Source organism: Podarcis liolepis, assembly GCF_965112155.1.
Source record: "Podarcis liolepis genome assembly, chromosome: 16".
Lineage (NCBI taxonomy): Eukaryota > Metazoa > Chordata > Lepidosauria > Squamata > Lacertidae > Podarcis > Podarcis liolepis.
This window is the reverse complement of record NC_139567.1, coordinates 3,394,014-3,411,961: the sequence shown is the minus strand read 5'-3', so window position 1 is coordinate 3,411,961 and position 17,948 is coordinate 3,394,014.

Here is a 17,948-nt window from a genome sequence, read left to right as displayed (position 1 = left end):
AGGGGGCATTTCAGCTTAAGAGCACACGAGAACAGGATAATGGCTCACCTAGACCAGCATCTGTTCTCACAGAGAGGCCATGGGGAACCCACAAGCAGGACCCACATGCGGCACCATCCCCCCCCCCCCCCACTGGCAATTCCCAGCATCTGGCATTGAGAGGCAGGCTGATTGCTCTGCTCTGCTTTTCCTCTTATATGCCGCTCCCTGGCTTTCTTTGCAGGTGAGCATCAGGTTTCCATCAGAGAAATGTTGGAGGGTATCAGTATGATGCCCAGCTGGAGAGCCAAGGGTGAACTGGAAAAGGATACCTGTTTATTTCTTGAAAATAATATAAATACAAGTCTCCAATTTGCCACAATGCTATTTATTTTAACTTAATATCAGTGGCTGGCCCCTCAATAACGATTAAATAGAGGTTTAAACAAAGAATATATTGTCTCAGATAAAGATACACAAATAGAAAAAAACAGGAGTTAAAACAAAATACAACGAATGTATACTTCACAATGTTACCCGCTATTAGAAAGCATACAGTACATGCAAGCGGTACTCCAGAATCATCAAAATAAGTACAATATTACAATTAATGATATATTTTCATTATTTCTGACGCAAGTAAATTCTTCTGAGTGGTAGGGCAGCTGTAGCAAACAGGAATGGAGCCTGGTGATCGCATTTTGAAGAGAAACTCCTTCTTCAGGCTGTGAAGTTAACAAGGCCCCAAACTGGGTACAAGTAGAGGCAACTGCTGCTTGCTGGCAGCATCAAATAGAGATACAGCAGTGAAAAACCCCAGAGGTGATGGGGAGCTTGGCTGCTCTTTACCCAGTGCTGTGGATGGGAAACCTTTTCAGCCTAAAAGCCACGTTCCTTTCTAGACAACCTTCTGGGGGCCACATGCCAGTGGCAGTCAGGGTCAGAGGCAAAAGCAACAGAGGTATACAGTATATATTTTTCTTTGTGTTTTTTTGCCATTTGGAACTGCAAAATCTGTGTTGCAGTTTTTTTAATAAAAATTTTATTGGGTTTTCATAGTTTATATAGACATAACACAAACACACAAACACAAAGACAAACATGCATAATTTCAAAACCTTATTTTCTTAACCACTTTCCATGACTTCCCCACACCTCCCCTTCTTGCATCCTAATTCCAATAGTTAACTCAGCAAGTTCTTATCTCCAACTTTTACCTTATTAATATTTTACTTAATTCTTCTTAATTAACCAGATTTATGTTATAAACCTCAATTAAACCACGATGCTCATCATTTAAATCCTTTTCTAAGGTCGACCCACATTCCCTTCCACAAATTTCCCAATTTTTAAACTAATTAAAAGAAAAAAGAACACAATAACATAAAACAAGATATAATTATACACCCTTTGGATTCCAGAACTCTCGCCCCCCCCCTTTCCCGGTTTCGATCCCCAAAGAATATCCATCAGTCTATCAGTTCTCAGCCTGGATTCCTCACGTCCGAGGCCCTCAAATCTCTCTCAGTCCCTCTCTGCCGGTTTTGTTGGTAGTCCTTTATGTTGGACATCGAATCTCGGAGAAGCTCTGTCCCAGTGGGATCTATGTTTCTTCCAACCAGACCTCCATATTCAAAATCGGAGCCCAAATCATGTTTCTTGTTCCTTTCAAGTCCAAATGTCCCAAGTGTCCCAAGAGCTCCAATTTTCGTCTTAATCAAATTTGTAATCCATAAGTCTTCTGATCTCCCCATAGGAAGATCTCTCCAATCTCCATTCTCAAATTCAGACCACATTCTCATCATCCAGTTCTTGTTTTCTTTATAATCCATTCTTTCAGGCCTCTGGTTGTCCTTTTTCACCTGCGGCATTTCAGCTCCTCCTTCCCACTCCTCCAAATCAACACGTATCTCCTCCTGTTTAGCTGCAGAATTTTCTTGAGTCAAGTCCTTGGCACAATCCACAAATGTATTTACTGTACTTTAGAGTTCAAGGTCGTTAGGTCTGTAGCCAAAGCTTTACTCTGATCTTGCAACTTTCCCAGGAGAAAGAACATCCTATCCAACTCAGCCTGTATTTTTCCATCTGCAGCCATTGTAATGTCTCAGAACCCCCTCTAGAGGGATTCTAGTTACTTTGTATTCATAGAATCATAGAATCATAGAGTTGGAAGAGACCACAAGGGCCATCGAGTCCAACCCCCTGCCAAGCAGGAAACACCATCAGAGCACTCCTGACATATGGTTGTCAAGCCTCTGCTTAAAGACCTCCAAAGAAGGAGACTCCACCACACTCCTTGGCAGCAAATTCCACTGTCAAACAGCTCTTACTGTCAGGAAGTTCTTCCTAATGTTTAGGTGGAATCTTCTTTCTTGTAGTTTGAATCCATTGCTCCGTGTCCGCTTCTCTGGAGCAGCAGAAAACAACCTTTCTCCCTCCTCTATGTGACATCCTTTTATATATTTGAACATGGCTATCATATCACCCCTTAACCTCCTCTTCTCCAGGCTAAACATGCCCAGCTCCCTTAGCCGTTCCTCATAAGGCAGCGTTTCCAGGCCTTTGACCATTTTGGTTGCCCTCCTCTGGACACGTTCCAGTTTGTCAGTGTCCTTCTTGAATTGTGGTGCCCAGAACTGGACACAGTACTCCAGGTGAGGTCTGACCAGAGCAGAATACAGTGGCACTATTACTTCCCTTGATCTAGATGCTATACTCCTATTGATGCAGCCCAGAATTGCATTGGCTTTTTTAGCTGCCGCGTCACACTGTTGGCTCATGTCAAGTTTGTGGTCAACCAAGACTCCTAGATCCTTTTCACATGTACTGCTCTCAAGCCGCCCAACAGCATCTTCAGGGCACTGCTTTCTCCAACAGTCAGGTTTTTATTTTGTATCTTCTTTATTTTCAACAACTTAAAGTCAGGTAAATCAAAACTAACCAGCAGAAATAGCAAGAAACAAATTTTCCAAATTTTGACAGCTCGTTTGACAGCTGTCAAACTCTTTATATCTCCTCAACAGGCTCTCTCGCGGATCGCTCCCAGATCCCGGAGGGTTGCACGTCAGCTCCTAAAAATCAATTCTCATCCTCCAGCACAAAACTTCAAATGCCAAATCGTGGAATTAATAACTTTTGTCTCACACAGAGAGAAGTGGTCTCTTGACCTTAGTTATCCAATTCTTGCTTTAAATTGTCTGCAAGAAGGGGGGGGGCGGACTTCCTTTTAACGCTTCCCGCGATCGTACCGAATTCAAAGGAAAGGAGATTTTTAAGTCCAATTTCCGTACTACTCATGGGTTGTTACTTTTGCAGTTCGAATGTTCAAGGAAAAAAGTCAGCGCTCTCCGGCCATGGCTTGCGGCTTCACTCCGTAGAAGAAGCAGTCTACTCACAGCACAGCACCGCGCCGCTCTCCATCACCCGCTCCGAAGCCTTCAAAAGGGCTTCTTCGCGGGTCGGGGGGGCGCAAATGGTGCCCGCTGAGTCACCAAGTCCACAGGCATCCGCGCCTGTGGTTTCTAAGGGTCCCCGCGTCGTCGCCGCGGCAGGACCCGTCTTCCACGGAGCAGATTCCCTCCGGAGCTCGGAGGGAATCCGCCATTTGCCTTTCGCACTAACCCGGAAGTTATATTTTTCTTTGTACAACAGGCTAGTTTCTCACACTACCCTCTGTCCCCTCCATCTTGGCAAGCAAACTGCATTGGCAGAATTCAGGGACATGTTTCACACACACAAGGAGACTGTGAGTCAGTGCCAGCGAGGGCCTTGTCTAGGGAGGGTGTGTAGCATGGGAAGAGTTCTACAGCCTGGAGAGAGAGGCTTGGAGAAGCCCCTTAGCGCATGGGACTGATCTTCATCACCCCTGCCCTATGCAGAAGCAATGCCACTATCATGGAGCCCCTCCCATCATCTGGCTATGTTACTATGTCTGTGAATAGACTGAGATGGAAGGTAAACTCAGGCACAGGCCAAAGCTTTTTACCTTCCCCAACAGCAACTGGGAATGATGTGCAAGTCAGAGGAGAGACTGCAATTCCTGCTGCTGACTGCATGAGACATCATCATACTGACATTTCCATCTGTCAGATGCCAAATTGCTTGTCACTTGCCAAAGCAGTTGGTCCCAGATGACCAACAAGATGAGAGATGTCATACTGCACACAGGAAACAGGCAGCCAAGGAAGGTCTGCAATGCTTTTGCAAATCAAGTGCTTAAATGCCTTGATTTTCAATACTGCCTTCTGCAACTTACTTTCTCCTAATCCAGGGATAGGGGACTCAAGGCTCTCCAGATGTTGTAGGACACCAGCTCCCGTCAAATCCAGCCAGTAAGGCCAATGGCCAGTGCCAATAGAAATGGTAGTCCTGCAACATCTGGAGGGCCACAGGCCTTCAAGAGATTCTGGTGCCATGATCATGCTTGATAATGCTTTCATTGTGCTTGATTTTTAATAATACCTGCTGCAGCTTTCTTCCCACTTATCCAGGGATGAGAAACCTGTAGTCCTCCTTAAGTTGTTGGACTCCCATCTGCCCCAGCTAGCATGGCTGGTGGCCAGGGATAATGGAATATGGAGTCCAACAGCATCTTCAGGGCACAAAGTAGGGAAGGCTGTATTGTTAATTCCACCAATAGTGTCTTGTGTACTTTGGAGCACAGAGAAGATGGATATTTGCATGAAGTAAGTTCAAGTGACAGATGTTTTACACTTTGTTCTTAGTTCAGCAGAGGTGGATTTAGGGCAGCGCAACTGGTTCTCCACACAGGGTGCTGAGCAGAGAGGGTACCTTCCCACCTCCTTCCCAAACCCTGGTAAGCACTTGCTTTGGGAAAGGAGTGGGGGTGGGGCTCTGACAGGGTCCTAGAGTCCTCCCTCCTCCTTCCCAAAGCAAAGTTAGCACTTGCCCAGCTTGTGGAAGAGATGGTAAGGCTCTAGGATCCTGCCAGAGCTTCATGCCACCTTCCCAAAGCCTGGCGCCTTGCTTAGCTGGCTTTGGAAGGTGGCATGAGTGCTGGTGTTTGTGTGTCACCCCCCCCCCATCAATATGCACACTTTTGTAAAGCAAATTTCCCTAATGCAATGTCACGTTATTACATTTTGTATGTCATTTTCACTAAAATATGCATTCATACAAACACTTTGTTCCAGTATATGCATCTTGGTACCCATTACTCGACTGGAGAACTGCATTGAAAAATTTGGAGACATGCAAATTTTGAAGGTTGGCTGTGTTTTGGTTCATTTATTGTTTTGAACAGAATCAAATTCCCTCCCCCTGATCCCTAATTAACTAAGACAACTTACCAGGTTGGTCTCTGGGAGAAAGGAGAAATTTTGTAATGATTCTCTCCTTGACCTTTGCCAACATAGATAGAAATCTAGCCTCAAGAGGAGAACTGAGAAAAATTTAGACCTGTATTGACCCAAAAAAGGCTGACTCAACAAAATCCTTTGTAAAGCAGTTCCCACGGGAGATCTGGATTGCACAGAGACATCTCAGCACCAACACAAGCTATATGAGGAATACAAAAAAGACGATGCAAGGATCTGTTTTTTTCATTGTTATCCACCCCTTCCTCAAGTAACTCAGGACAAAAAGCATGGTTCCCCTGCCTCCAGTCTGTATCAAACCTGTCCTGAAAGCACCAATGACAAGGTTGAACTGGTGTTGTGCTGAGATCTGTCCTGCAGTTTCTTGGAAGGTTTCTTCCCCTGTCAAAGAAGCTACTATTTTTGCTGCCTTGTTCACAAGGTATTTGAACATTTCTTTCAAATTTCAGTCAGGGAGACTTTTGGGGCTTACCTCACTGTTGCAAGGCTGGTGTTGTATGCTTTTCTTTTACAAAATCATTTCTCCACCACTCTGCAGCCTCCCCAGCTGCCCACACGTTCTGATCTGAAAAGTCCCATGCCTTTAACTAAAGTCTTGGCACCCAGGAAGGCTGCAGAATGCAGACTATTGGTGAGATTCTTTAAAAAAAAGAAAAGAAAGCATGGACGCTCACAAACATGCCCTGGCTACCCCCAAAAGCACACCAAAAAACCCTGCACCCTGCTCACAAAAATTTTACCAAAATTTCTTCTCTCATTCAAATGCAATTTCTTTTAATAGCAAGGGATGAAACAGGAGAAATAGAATATAAACCTTACATTTCTCTCTCTCTCTCTCTCTCTCTCTATATATATATAAAACATATGAGCACAAACAAGAACATAAATTGTCACACCTTTTAACAGCTCTGCTTGATGGAAATCTTTCCCCTGCCAAGAATTAAGCATTGCTCCTTACAGCTGGTGACACTCCTTAATGCATTAATCTTTCTCGAATCTGCCTGATAGCTACTCTGCAGCATTCACAGTTGGTGGTCTGTAACGGTCCAGATACTTTCAAGAGATCAGATGTTAATCTAATTCATCTGCTTCCTGACCCACTCAGTGGAGATGGCAGAACTTGAACCAGGAACTTTCTACTAGAGATGGGGGAGGATGAGTGAGAAAATTAGTCCAGTTCATATTTTAATGGGCTGAATCCAAAGTCATGCTATGTGAATGCCCCACCAACACAGTGATTGCTGCTTGTACAATGGAACATTCTAGGGGTTCCATAACCCTCTAGAGGAGATTTGGGGAGTGTGTGGGGTACAAGCATGAGGCGATGGAGGGGGAAAGCTGTGCTCTGAAAGCATAAATCCTTGCACCATTGGAACAAGTGCATAGGATCCTGCTCAATCTGAGCGCACCTAGTTATTTGTACTTCCCAAATCAATCTGCAAATGGCAGCACAGCTATCCCTCTTTGAATTTTGCGGGACAGTTCTTCAAGTAAGGCATGTGTACAGGAAAGCCTAGATTACAGAAAATGCTTAGATTAGAGGAAACGATGTACATTAGAGAGAAGTGCTCGCAAAACTGTAGTTATTATAATAAACATTATAATAAATATAAATGATTATGAATTTTTGGAAACTGATGCAGAAATAGAGAGGCCTGAACATAAGGTTGAAAAATGGAAAATTGACCTAATTATCCATCTCTACCTTCCATACGAAAAACACACACGTGTTTTACCACTGAGCTATGGCTGCTATTTCATGGGTTGGACTCAATTTTGCTTTATTCGTTTGAGAAATAGAGGGAGGGGAATCCAGTACATCCCTGGATTTATGAGGACATTGGGTGTTAATTTTGCTGCCTTAGAAATGTTCCTCACTTGCTGCTTTCATTTGTACAGCAATGTCCCAAGCTCACCAGAACCACAAACATTGTGTGTCCTCCTGAATCTGTCTTCCTCACAGAAGAAGCTGCTATGTGTGGGGAGAAGGCGGGGGATTTTCCTCCCTCTCACCTCCCTCTTGCCTCTTCAGCCACAATAAATTAACTCTCCTTCCTTGCCAATTCCATTATGAGGCTTGGCATGATGGACTTTTTTTAATAAAGTGAATATCAGAGGATGGAGGTTGATAAAAGACCCGCCACATCTAATCATGGTTAATGAAGATGAAAGCTTTTGGGCTTTGGTGTCCTGCCCACCGCTTAAGTGCAGGCTTGGTTGCTCTCCATAATTCAGTGTCTCTGTGGGGTGGGGGTGGGGGGTGTATCACACAAGTACACATCACAATGACACAGTGCAACATACAAAACCCACAGGGTTGTCCACATTTCCTCTGTTTTTTGTTGTTTTAATAAAGTCAGCCAAGGGAGTCTTGGGCAGATGAAAATGATAGTGCTCTGATTAGGGCATGTCACATTTCAGGCAATCCTTATCTTGGATTTTTTTTAAAAAAAATAATTGGACCAAAATAATGACAGCCAAGCATTTGTGAAAAGTATCCTTTGCTCTACAACATTCTCTGCCCCAATAGAGCTTCCAGTTTGAATACTGGCAGCAGAGGAGGTTGGAAAGAGAGTAATGAGAAGGGCAATGAGATCAATGTGAACAACTGTCGTGATGGATACAGACTTGGGATTCAGCTTTGTTATGGATAGGGATATGAAAGATTCTGGCCCATTACTGAAAAATACGCCCCATTGAATCCAGTGGGTTTCACCCCAAGGAAAGCGTGAATAGGAATACAGCCTTACATCAGAATCCTATACATGTCTACTAAGAAGGAAATCTGAGTTCTATCAGACTTACTTCCAGGTAAGTGAGTGTCAGGTTGCAGCCTTACGTCCTATTAAATTCACTCCCAGGGTAGTGCAGTTAGGATTGCAGCCTGTGGTGATTCTTGCACTTCCATAAATGTATGTAGCTGATTTGCAATTCAGCACAAGGTAAGAAATCCTGGACATATTTATTTTGCTGGCTGCCAATCTTATTCTTCTTTTTTCCTCCAGGAGAAAATTAGATATGGCCTAATTGAAAAGAAGCAAATCATCTTAAAAGGGATTTTATTAAACAAACCAAACATAAATCATGAATTGGATTTCATGTGACTATAGATGGGAAAATATAAGTGCCAGTAAAATGAGGGGCTCCAGTAAATGAGTCTGTGTAATGAAAAGGGAGGGCAATAATGACCAATGATGTGATTAAAACAGGAAGGAAGGGAAATCTTTCAGCTCCGGTTATATTCTGCACATGCTGTATGTAGTTCGTTTACACACATTTTGCACATGAATTGCTCCTCCAGGATATTACAAAGCAGGTGAGCATGAAATTCACCTTCAGTTGGCCCTCCAGGGTGTAGAATGACCTCAGCAGAGGCATATATACCTGGCGCCAACTTAATGTCCTTCCATTGCTGTGCAAATACCCTCCCCCTACCCATGTACTTTATTTATGTGGCCGTTCAGTACTGTTTTACTTCTGTGAATTGGTTTTTTAAAAGAGTTTTTACTGAGTTTTTCAATACAAAAAATAAAGTCTATATGACTGCATGCCATCAATAGTAAGGTGAATTAAACATAATAAGTATGAATTTTTATTTCTGTTTATTTCTCTTTTTGTTTATTCCGTGCCACTGAGTTCTCCTCTGCTTTCTGGTGGTCTTTTTCACTCCCCTAGGTTTGTGTCATTTGCAGTTTTTAATTGTACTTTTAATTGCAAACTGAATCAAGCTGATTTGGGTCAACTTGGGATTGGACCAGAATGGGATGAAATAGCCCGAAACACCCCAGGTCAGATTGGGCCCACCTGACGTGATCTGGGCTGTCAAAAGGGGAAGGGGCTTGGTAAGGGGCTGAGGAGAGGAAGGGGATTAAAATGCACGTCCAGGTTGCCCCTTTCCCCCTCCACAACCACGTCTCATTGCCTTTTTAAATCTATGTAAAGCCTTTGATTCAGTTCAGGGTCCATGTCAGATTGGGGCCACCCCAAAGTACAGAAATTAGGGGCCATTCACAGTCCTAATTAATGTTTGTGTGTGTTGAGCTGGATAACACTTGGGGGCTCCTTTGAACTCCACAAGTAGATGATGCTATGAAATGAATACATTAAAATAATTCCTAGCATTGAATTTGCCCTTTTCATAGTATCCTTGTAGGCCAGGTTGAAAATTTCCAGTGAGTTCTCCACTGCATATATAAGATACTGAGCAATTAATTTTTAACAGCTTGTTCATTCCCCTTAGTCCTTCTTTCACCTTCTCTAGCCCCTTCCCCTTTCTCCCCCTCTCTTGCTTCGGGTGTCTGTGACATTAGGGTCTGTCACTCATTGCATATGAGTTGGGGCTCAGCTAGACTGGTAAAGAAAAAGCGATTTTTATGCGTTGTATATGCGATTTAACACTGTGTCACCAGTGGAGTCCCATTTTTCTCGACCTGTTTTCGCTGTTTAAATTTGCAACGCTTTAAAAGGAAACGCTTCTTTGATGTGTCTGGATCCAGCCTTGGAGTTCCAGTGTATGTCACTTGGCATCTGAACACATGTGCCCTTTGATGCATGTGAAAGAAGTACACAAGACAAAAGAGTTCAGGAACAGGACACTCTTCCAGAATTTGTCTGCCTTTCTGTTGCCAGCTCTGCTTGCCTTCTTTTTGCACAGCATGCACAGTCAGTGTGCAATCTTTGTTCCAGCAGCTGCATATGGGATTTTCTGTGCAGCATTATTCTTGGCAGCCGTGCTCGGATGCAGCACTATTTCCACTCTGTATGCATAAATGGCATTTTGCAAGCTGTATGCTGGGTGTGTCCTCTGGTAATGAAACTGTTAGGTTGTATCTGAATACCCAGTGATGGTTGATTTCCATGGGGGAAATTTAATTGCGATGGCTCTTCTGATCTAAAACCCAGCAGCTAAATGTATCATACCTTTTAAGGTTCATCATCAAAAGTAAACTCTGAAAAATGTGGAAGTAGAATCACAGTGTTTAATACAGGAGGGGGGGGAGCAATGACTCTTAAAGTGGTATCATAGTGTGTTAAATGTCAAGGTTTTTGGTTTCTGATCCCCTATATGTCCATTGTGCCTCCCGTCTACTGAACCCCATAAAGCAGCATACTGTAGCTGTCAACTTTCCCCTTTTCTTGCGAGGAATCCTATTCAGAATAAGGGGATTTCCCTTTTAAAAAGGGAAACGTTGACAGCTATGTAAAGCAGGAAGACTTGGCTCTCCAGATGTTTTGAGACTACAATTCCCATCATCCCTGACAACTGGTCCTATTAGCTAGGGATCATGGGAGTTGCAGGCCAAAAACATCTGGAGGGCCGAGGTTGAGGAAGCCTGCCATAAAATGTGATAACTTCACTGAAAACTGAATGCCTCCTTCTAGAGGGAAAGTGGTGGAAATACCTGACATGTCTTCAACTGACTGACATGAGAGCTTTTGCCTTATGTGATTCTGTGAATGAGGACTACAGATTTTTAATGGAAGATTAGAAGAATTCCATAGGCATGAACTCGTGCACACATTACATTTCTACAGCATCTACTGCAAGGTTGTTTTATCTTATATCATCTGAAGCAGGAGTGGGGAACGTGTAGTATTCCAGATATCATTAGACTTGAACTCCCACCATCTCCTGTCCACATGACCAATGTGCAAGGATTGGGAGTTGTAGGCCAGCAACATCTGGAGGGCCACAGGTTCCCCATTCCTGATCTAAAGGTACATGTTATAATTTGCTATAGCTAAGCTATACTGGTCTAGGTTCGGTTAGTGCCTGGACCACCTAGTATATATATATAGACATATAGCTTTGATATCAATCACAGAAGTTAAGACAGAAATATAATGAAATGGATTGTCCCCTCTATTGCCAGTGTTCAGGTTCTGAGTTTCAAAACAGCAGCACCACTTTTGCACAAGAGGTGCAACAGGCTTGGAAGAACTACAAGATTCACAAAACTATAGAAAAACCTTTAGAAGGAACCTTAAGGTGTAAATACACCCCAAAGCACCCCACTGAGGAGTGAGTGTGGTCAACGGTCATAGAATGCTGACTATCAGGGGTGGAGTGGGAGGAATCACTGGAATGGAGTGGAGTGGTTGGAACCAGCACTGCACACTGCAACATTTTGTTGCATGTGCCATTTACAAACAATAATACTTTTGCTTTTTAGATGTGCACTGTCATCACTCTAACATATATTTATTCATAATTATTGCAGTGTAGAAATACTTCCACTTAATGTATAAAAATAATTAACAAGGAGCAGTATGAACTTGAGGCTCACATGGAGAAATAGGAGCTCTAGGTTGGGATCAGGGAGAATTTCTAATCACTTCACACTTTCCAAAAAGAAAAAGAAAAAAAAGAACTGAAACAGGGAAATCCTTCCAAATTAACCCTTCTCAGAATTTGGCAATGCAGTTCTCCAGCCAAGCAATGTGTACAAGGTGATGTACCCATAGAAACGCATATTTTGGTGAGAATAGCATAAAACAATGCATTATTTTAGGGAAAATAGCTTGCAAAATGGCATTAAAATGCCAGTGAATTTTCATGAAGACTGTAGAAAAAAGTACTGAACTTAAGATTGGAAAAATGGGAAACAGAGAAAATCGACATTCACTCATCCCTACCCTTTGTACATAGCCACCAAAGAGTAGAAAGTGAAGTCTTTCACAGTGGAAACAGGGACTGAAACCAGTCATCTGTAGTACTGTACCTAATTTTATACCATTCTTTCCAGCTGGTTTGAACAAGTATGGAACAAATTAAGCTTGATCAGTATTAGACATACTGGCATTGTGATTTGATTGCACAACGTAGGCAGCAGCATAGATCTTTTCAGACATTAACAGGCTTTTGTCCTAGAGCTTTCTATGTAAATTGAAGTGGGGAGGGAAACATATAAAGTGAATTAAATCCATTGATTTCTGTAGGTCTGCTCTGAGTATGACTATTGTTGGATCTCACCCATGATAAATACAATGGGGCTGCTGAAATGAATAAAGATGATGAAGTTGACAACTGGCTAGTTGAAGGTTTCTCTCCCTAACTCACATTATTTTGGCATGTTAGGCAATCCAAATTTTTCAATACTGATACATTTCCATTGCTGAAGAAACCAGTTGGGTAAGTGACTCCACAGGAGCATCGTGTGTGTTCTGCTGAGTTGCAATCGGTTGGCCTGCGCAGAGGACTTTACAGAGGAAACCCTCCCTCATTGAAAGGACCATGAGCTGGCCCCAGTGCCATCTCATGTGGGCATCAGGACTGGTTTGGCCCTGATCACTGTGCCAATCTGTCTGCATCTCCTTCCACCCTAGCTGCTATATGTCATTTAGCAAAGACAAGGGAAAGATGATAGACTAATTAATTCAGGGCACAGGGCAACCTTTACAGTAGATTCCTATATCTGGCTACTCAGAAGTAAGTTCCATTACTTTCAAGAGATTCAAGAATAGTTTCCTGTTTGAAAGCTACTTGACTTTGACTGGATAAGACCCTAAACATAATACATGAAATGCATATAACTAACATTACCATCCGGACTTGATAGTCGTGTTCTTCACATTTTTACTTTTTGCTTCTAACCTCCCATACGTCAAATTATTTATATTCCATTACAGAGCATAATGGAATATAGATAGCATCTTTATTGATCTATAACTTAACTGTTTCTTAGCTATATAAAATATCATGGCTTTGTAATGTGTTTAGCAGGAGAGCTACCAGATTATAATGCTGCCCGCCATGACCTTACTTCACATCACTTTTACCAACAAGAAAGATGCCCTCTGCTTTGAAAAAGAGGCCTTAGTCTTATGCTAGATTGCTGTTTTTTGTTGTTGTTTTAATGTACTAGTGCAATTTCAGTTCCATTAATCTGACACCACAACAGCAGATGGAGGAGATAGGATTTATTCAGGAGTGGGGAGATGTTTTCAGCCAGAGGGCAACCTTCCTGAAGTTCAGCAGGCTTGATGTAAGTTAAATGTAGTAAGTCAGGGCTGCCTGTGTTCTTTTTAGGAAAAACATATTTTAAAAGTAACAGATTTTAAAATTAACAAATCTAAGATGGTCTTCTGCTTAAGACAGGTGTGGGAAACCTTTAGCCCTCCAGACAGGTCAGACTTTGGTAATGTGGCCAGTGGCGTAGCGTGGGGGGTGCAGGGGGGCCCGGCCGCACCGGGCGCAACATCTGGGGGTTAGGGTTAGGGGGCGCAAATCCACGGGTTAGGGGGCGCAAATTACTTGCCTTGCCCCGGGTGCTGACAACCCACGCTACGCCACTGAATGTGGCACCCTGAGCGAGGACAGAATTTTTTTTCCCCTTTGCCCCCTTCTTTTCACAATAATTCCTTTTGGTACAGTTGCTTTTTTATGGATCTTCTTGGTAGGTGTCCATAAAATATAGGTATTATCATTATTATTACTACTATAGGTAGGTGTTATTACTACTACTGCTACTACTATTATTTCGCACCCCCTGTGCAGCAGAACTGCCCTCACCACCCTAAAACTGCCGCTGCGCCAGATGTCACCGAACTACAACTCCCACCTTCCCCAGCCCTTGGCCCTGATTGCTGGGGCTGAAAGGCAGTTGCCATTCAACAACATCTGGAGGGCTTATGGTCCCCTCTCTGGTTGAAAAACGTAAGAAGGGCCCTACTGGATCACAGCAAAGGCCTGTACACAGCAGGCAACATCACGGCAGTGATACACATTTCTGTATCACTTCACAATTTTTCAAAAATGTCTTCATGAATTTTTTCTGTGTCCGCATTTTAGTGTGCTTTTTTCTTAACATACCGTATTTTGCGCCCCATAAGACGCTCCAGCCCATAGGACGCACCAAGTTTTTTTGGGGGGGAAATAAAGAAAAAAATATATTTTCCCCCCAGGTGCGGGGCTGCAAGAACCAGCTCGGGGAACAGTGGGAAGGCACGCTTGTGGGGCTGGCGATGGGGAGAAGTGCGCTGATCCCGGGACGGCAGGCAGATCTGCACCGCCATCCAGAGCGGGGCGGGACTTAGCGCCCCGCTTGGGATGGCGGCACAGATCTGCCTGCAGTCCCGGGACGGCAGACAGCTCTGCGCCGCCATCCAGAGCGGGGCGGGACTTAGCGCCCCGCTTGGGATGGCGGCGCAGATGTGCGCACCGACCCCTCTCGCTCTCCAGGCTTCAGCGAAAGCCTGCATTCGCCCCATAGGACGCACCCAGATTTCCCCTTCATTTTTGGAGGGGAAAAAGTGCGTCCTATAGGGCGAAAAATACGGTATCATTTTTGCAAGAAGCTTCCCATTTTTGCATGGGATTTTTTTTTTTTTTTGCATTATTTTCATGAACACATCCACTTTTATGCACACATTACACAAATATACAGGCAGCAGAGGGCGGAACAAGGGCGGCTGATGGCAGGGCAGCCTTAGGTGTGCTCTGCTGACGTGTGCAATCACCCAGAACCAGGGGACCAACTTGTGCCAAAGATTGAGGGGACCCAGTGTCATCGGGAGAAGGCTGAGCTGATCCCAGTGCAGCTCTTCCTCTCTCACACTTGGTCTCCTTCCACAGCAGCAGGAGGAGTGCACTCCGCTCTCAGCCTCCTCCTCCTCCTCAATATTGCCTCCCCCCGGCCCCCTTCTGAGAGTTATTGGGGTGCACAACAGCTTGGCTCCCATGAGTTGGTGCTCCTGCCCAGAACACAACCTCCACGCAAATCAAGGGGGGGTCTTATGCATTTTTCCACACATTTTTGGGCAACCACATCACAAAATTTGGAGAAGTGTGAATTTTGAAAGACGGCGGGTTCGCACATTTTTGCATAATGTACAATTTGGATAGGCTCACATTAAAATACAAACAGAAATTAACCCTTCCCCTAACCCCTCCCTTCAAGATCTCATTTAAAACATTGTTTCCAGAGTCATGGATTGCTATATAATAGAGTGATTTCTTGGTTACTGTTTAAGTTTTAGCAGCATTCTTGGCCCTGCGCATTTTCATTAAAATAGCCTTTAGCAGTCATGAGAGTAGATGAGAGATTCCCACAAATCATAAGGGGAGGGGTCATTTTCGGGAGGTGTGGGAAAGAGTCTTTCTTTCTCTGTCCTCCCTAGCTGATTCTCTGACCAAAGGGCTGAAATATATCTCAGGGAAAAAATCCATTCTGGTTTCCATCTTTTAAATAAGTAATGAGGAGCTTCCATTCCATGGCTTTCAGGCTGCTGCTGGTGGGGGGGGGGGCAGGGCAGGCGGAGATTACATGCATCTCACCCAAAGAGGAGCTTAAAATGTGGCTTTAACATTGGGTGTGCAAGGGAAGAATAGGAGAAAGGGAGGAAATGGATATGTTGAGATGATGAGAATCCTCTGTGTATGGACAACACCCTTGCAGCTGATTTGGATCTTGCCCTTTATATTGTGTGGATGGTCACCTTTCCCTTCAGTACTTTGCAAAGCCACCATTTCTTCTGCCTGCTGCTGGATCTGCGCATTTCTCCCACTCTCCAGCTGTTTCTTCATTTTCCTTCTTGGCTTATTAAATGTTGGCTCATTTAAGGCAGAGGTCACCAATGTGGTGCTTGTGGGCATCACTGTGCCCACCAGTGCCTTCTACTGTGCCTGCTAAAGGTCTCAGTAAACATCCCCTCAGATCTCCTCTTACATGGGGAGTTGTTTGCTCTTCCTGCTCAATTCCTGTTCACCCAGCCTCTCCTGCACACCCCTTCCATAGCAGCCATTTTGTGTTAAGCTACACTCCCATGGCAGCCCTTTTGGAACTTGTGCTCACGGCACCTTCTCAACATTCCAGATGTGCCCAAGAAGTTTGGTGGTCACAATTCAAGGCATTATGCACCACTTTCCTATGGATATGTTCTGTGTTGTTTGTCACACGTGATGCTACTCAGTCAGGGAGGATCCATGCAGTGAATGGGATGATGCCATGATGCTATAAGCAGAGTTAGTTATGTGAGGGCATCACTGAGGGCAAGTGAGGGCCACGGAAAGTGTGGGCAAGTACTTGTAATGTAAATGAATAAGCACATGTTCTGCAGAGGGGAAACACTAAAAGGAGAGGATTGCCCAATGGTGGCTGTTGGGCAACAGAAGGAGAGGGTTGGGGAGTATTTTGCTGAAAATATTTGTGACATATTGTGGGTAGTCCTGACTCAACTCTACTTTCCAAAATTAGTAATGATGGGAGTTGATGTGGCAAATAGCATTTGCAAGGGGTTGGTAGGTTTAGTATCAGCAAGGGCTTGCAGCCAGTTTCATCATGGTACAGAGATCAGCACCATGGAAAGAAGATGTCCCTCTGCTGCACTGATTCAGATTTTATCATATGGCAGTAATAAACAGACCTCACACTTGCAATGTTATGGATGCTTAAAGATGAGAGTCCTTCATTGCAGTGGATTGGACTAGATGACCCTCAGGCTCCCTTCCAACTCTACAACTTTATGACTGCATTTGCATGAAAATGGGTGATTCACCTCCCTTCATCTTTCCTGTGCTTCTTTTAGATACAAACTGTATATGTGTTCTGCCTGAACTGCACTCTAGTATTATTAATATTTTAGCTCTGTTTTCCACATCACTCTGCACTGCAGAACACGGCTGATGCTGGCATGATAATTTCTGGCAAATTACAGGCGTCCCAAAGATCGGGTGATCACCGGATGATTCAGACATGAGGGCTCGTCAGCAGTTCTCTTAAGGACAGGGTTTTCCTGCTGCTGCAGAGGACACACTTTCTGAAAAGACTGTGGGGTTCCAGTGCCCTTATGGCTTTGCTGTTAGCTTAGCATTTTTTTTTGGGGGGGGGGGAGAGAACTTGTGGCAACTACAGTAGCATTCTCATCCTTTTCTGTCTTTCTCTGCTGAATCCGAGGTCTATCACACCAAGACAAAGTTCCAGTGGTTTGCTGTTATGGTTCTTATCTTTTCTGTTAGAGGATAAAAAAAATTCTACTATTCAAAGGAGGGGGGGGGGAGAGAGAAATCCCACAGAAACTTATTTTCTTTTTCCCAATAGTGGTTATCGATGTATCAGTCAATATTCTAACCTTTGCCTTTCCCCACTCTAGAGACTCCTGAAAGGCAGAGGTCATATATTACAGAGAATTATTTATGGATCTCGTGTCAGTTACTATGTGTCAATATCCTGGTTGTTTTTCTGAAGAATACTCTAAAAGCCATCCGGTGGTCCCAGTCCTTGCTGGCTGGCCCATTTTCTTGTCTTTGAGTGCACGGGCACTCATATGGAGATGGGAGGCCCCATTTAGGCAACCCTGGGGAGGCTGTCAATAAGCTTGTAATTAACCATGAATGCCCTTTATCTATCAGCAATACATAGCTGATGGCTGAGATTGACAATTGCAGAAGGTTCCAAACTAGGATATTGCATAACTATCTTGGAATTTTTTTTTTAAAAAAAAGAAATAGAGGAGTCAACACCGCCCCCCATTTCACTGAATCGCTTTGGTGACCCATCCACTGATTTACACAAGTGTGGTGTAGTGGCTTCAAGTCTTGGGTTTAAACCCCATCTGAGTCATAAAGGTTTCTAGGTTAGGCTCTCCAGATACTGTTGGGGGCAGAACTCCCATCATCCCTGACCATTGGCCATG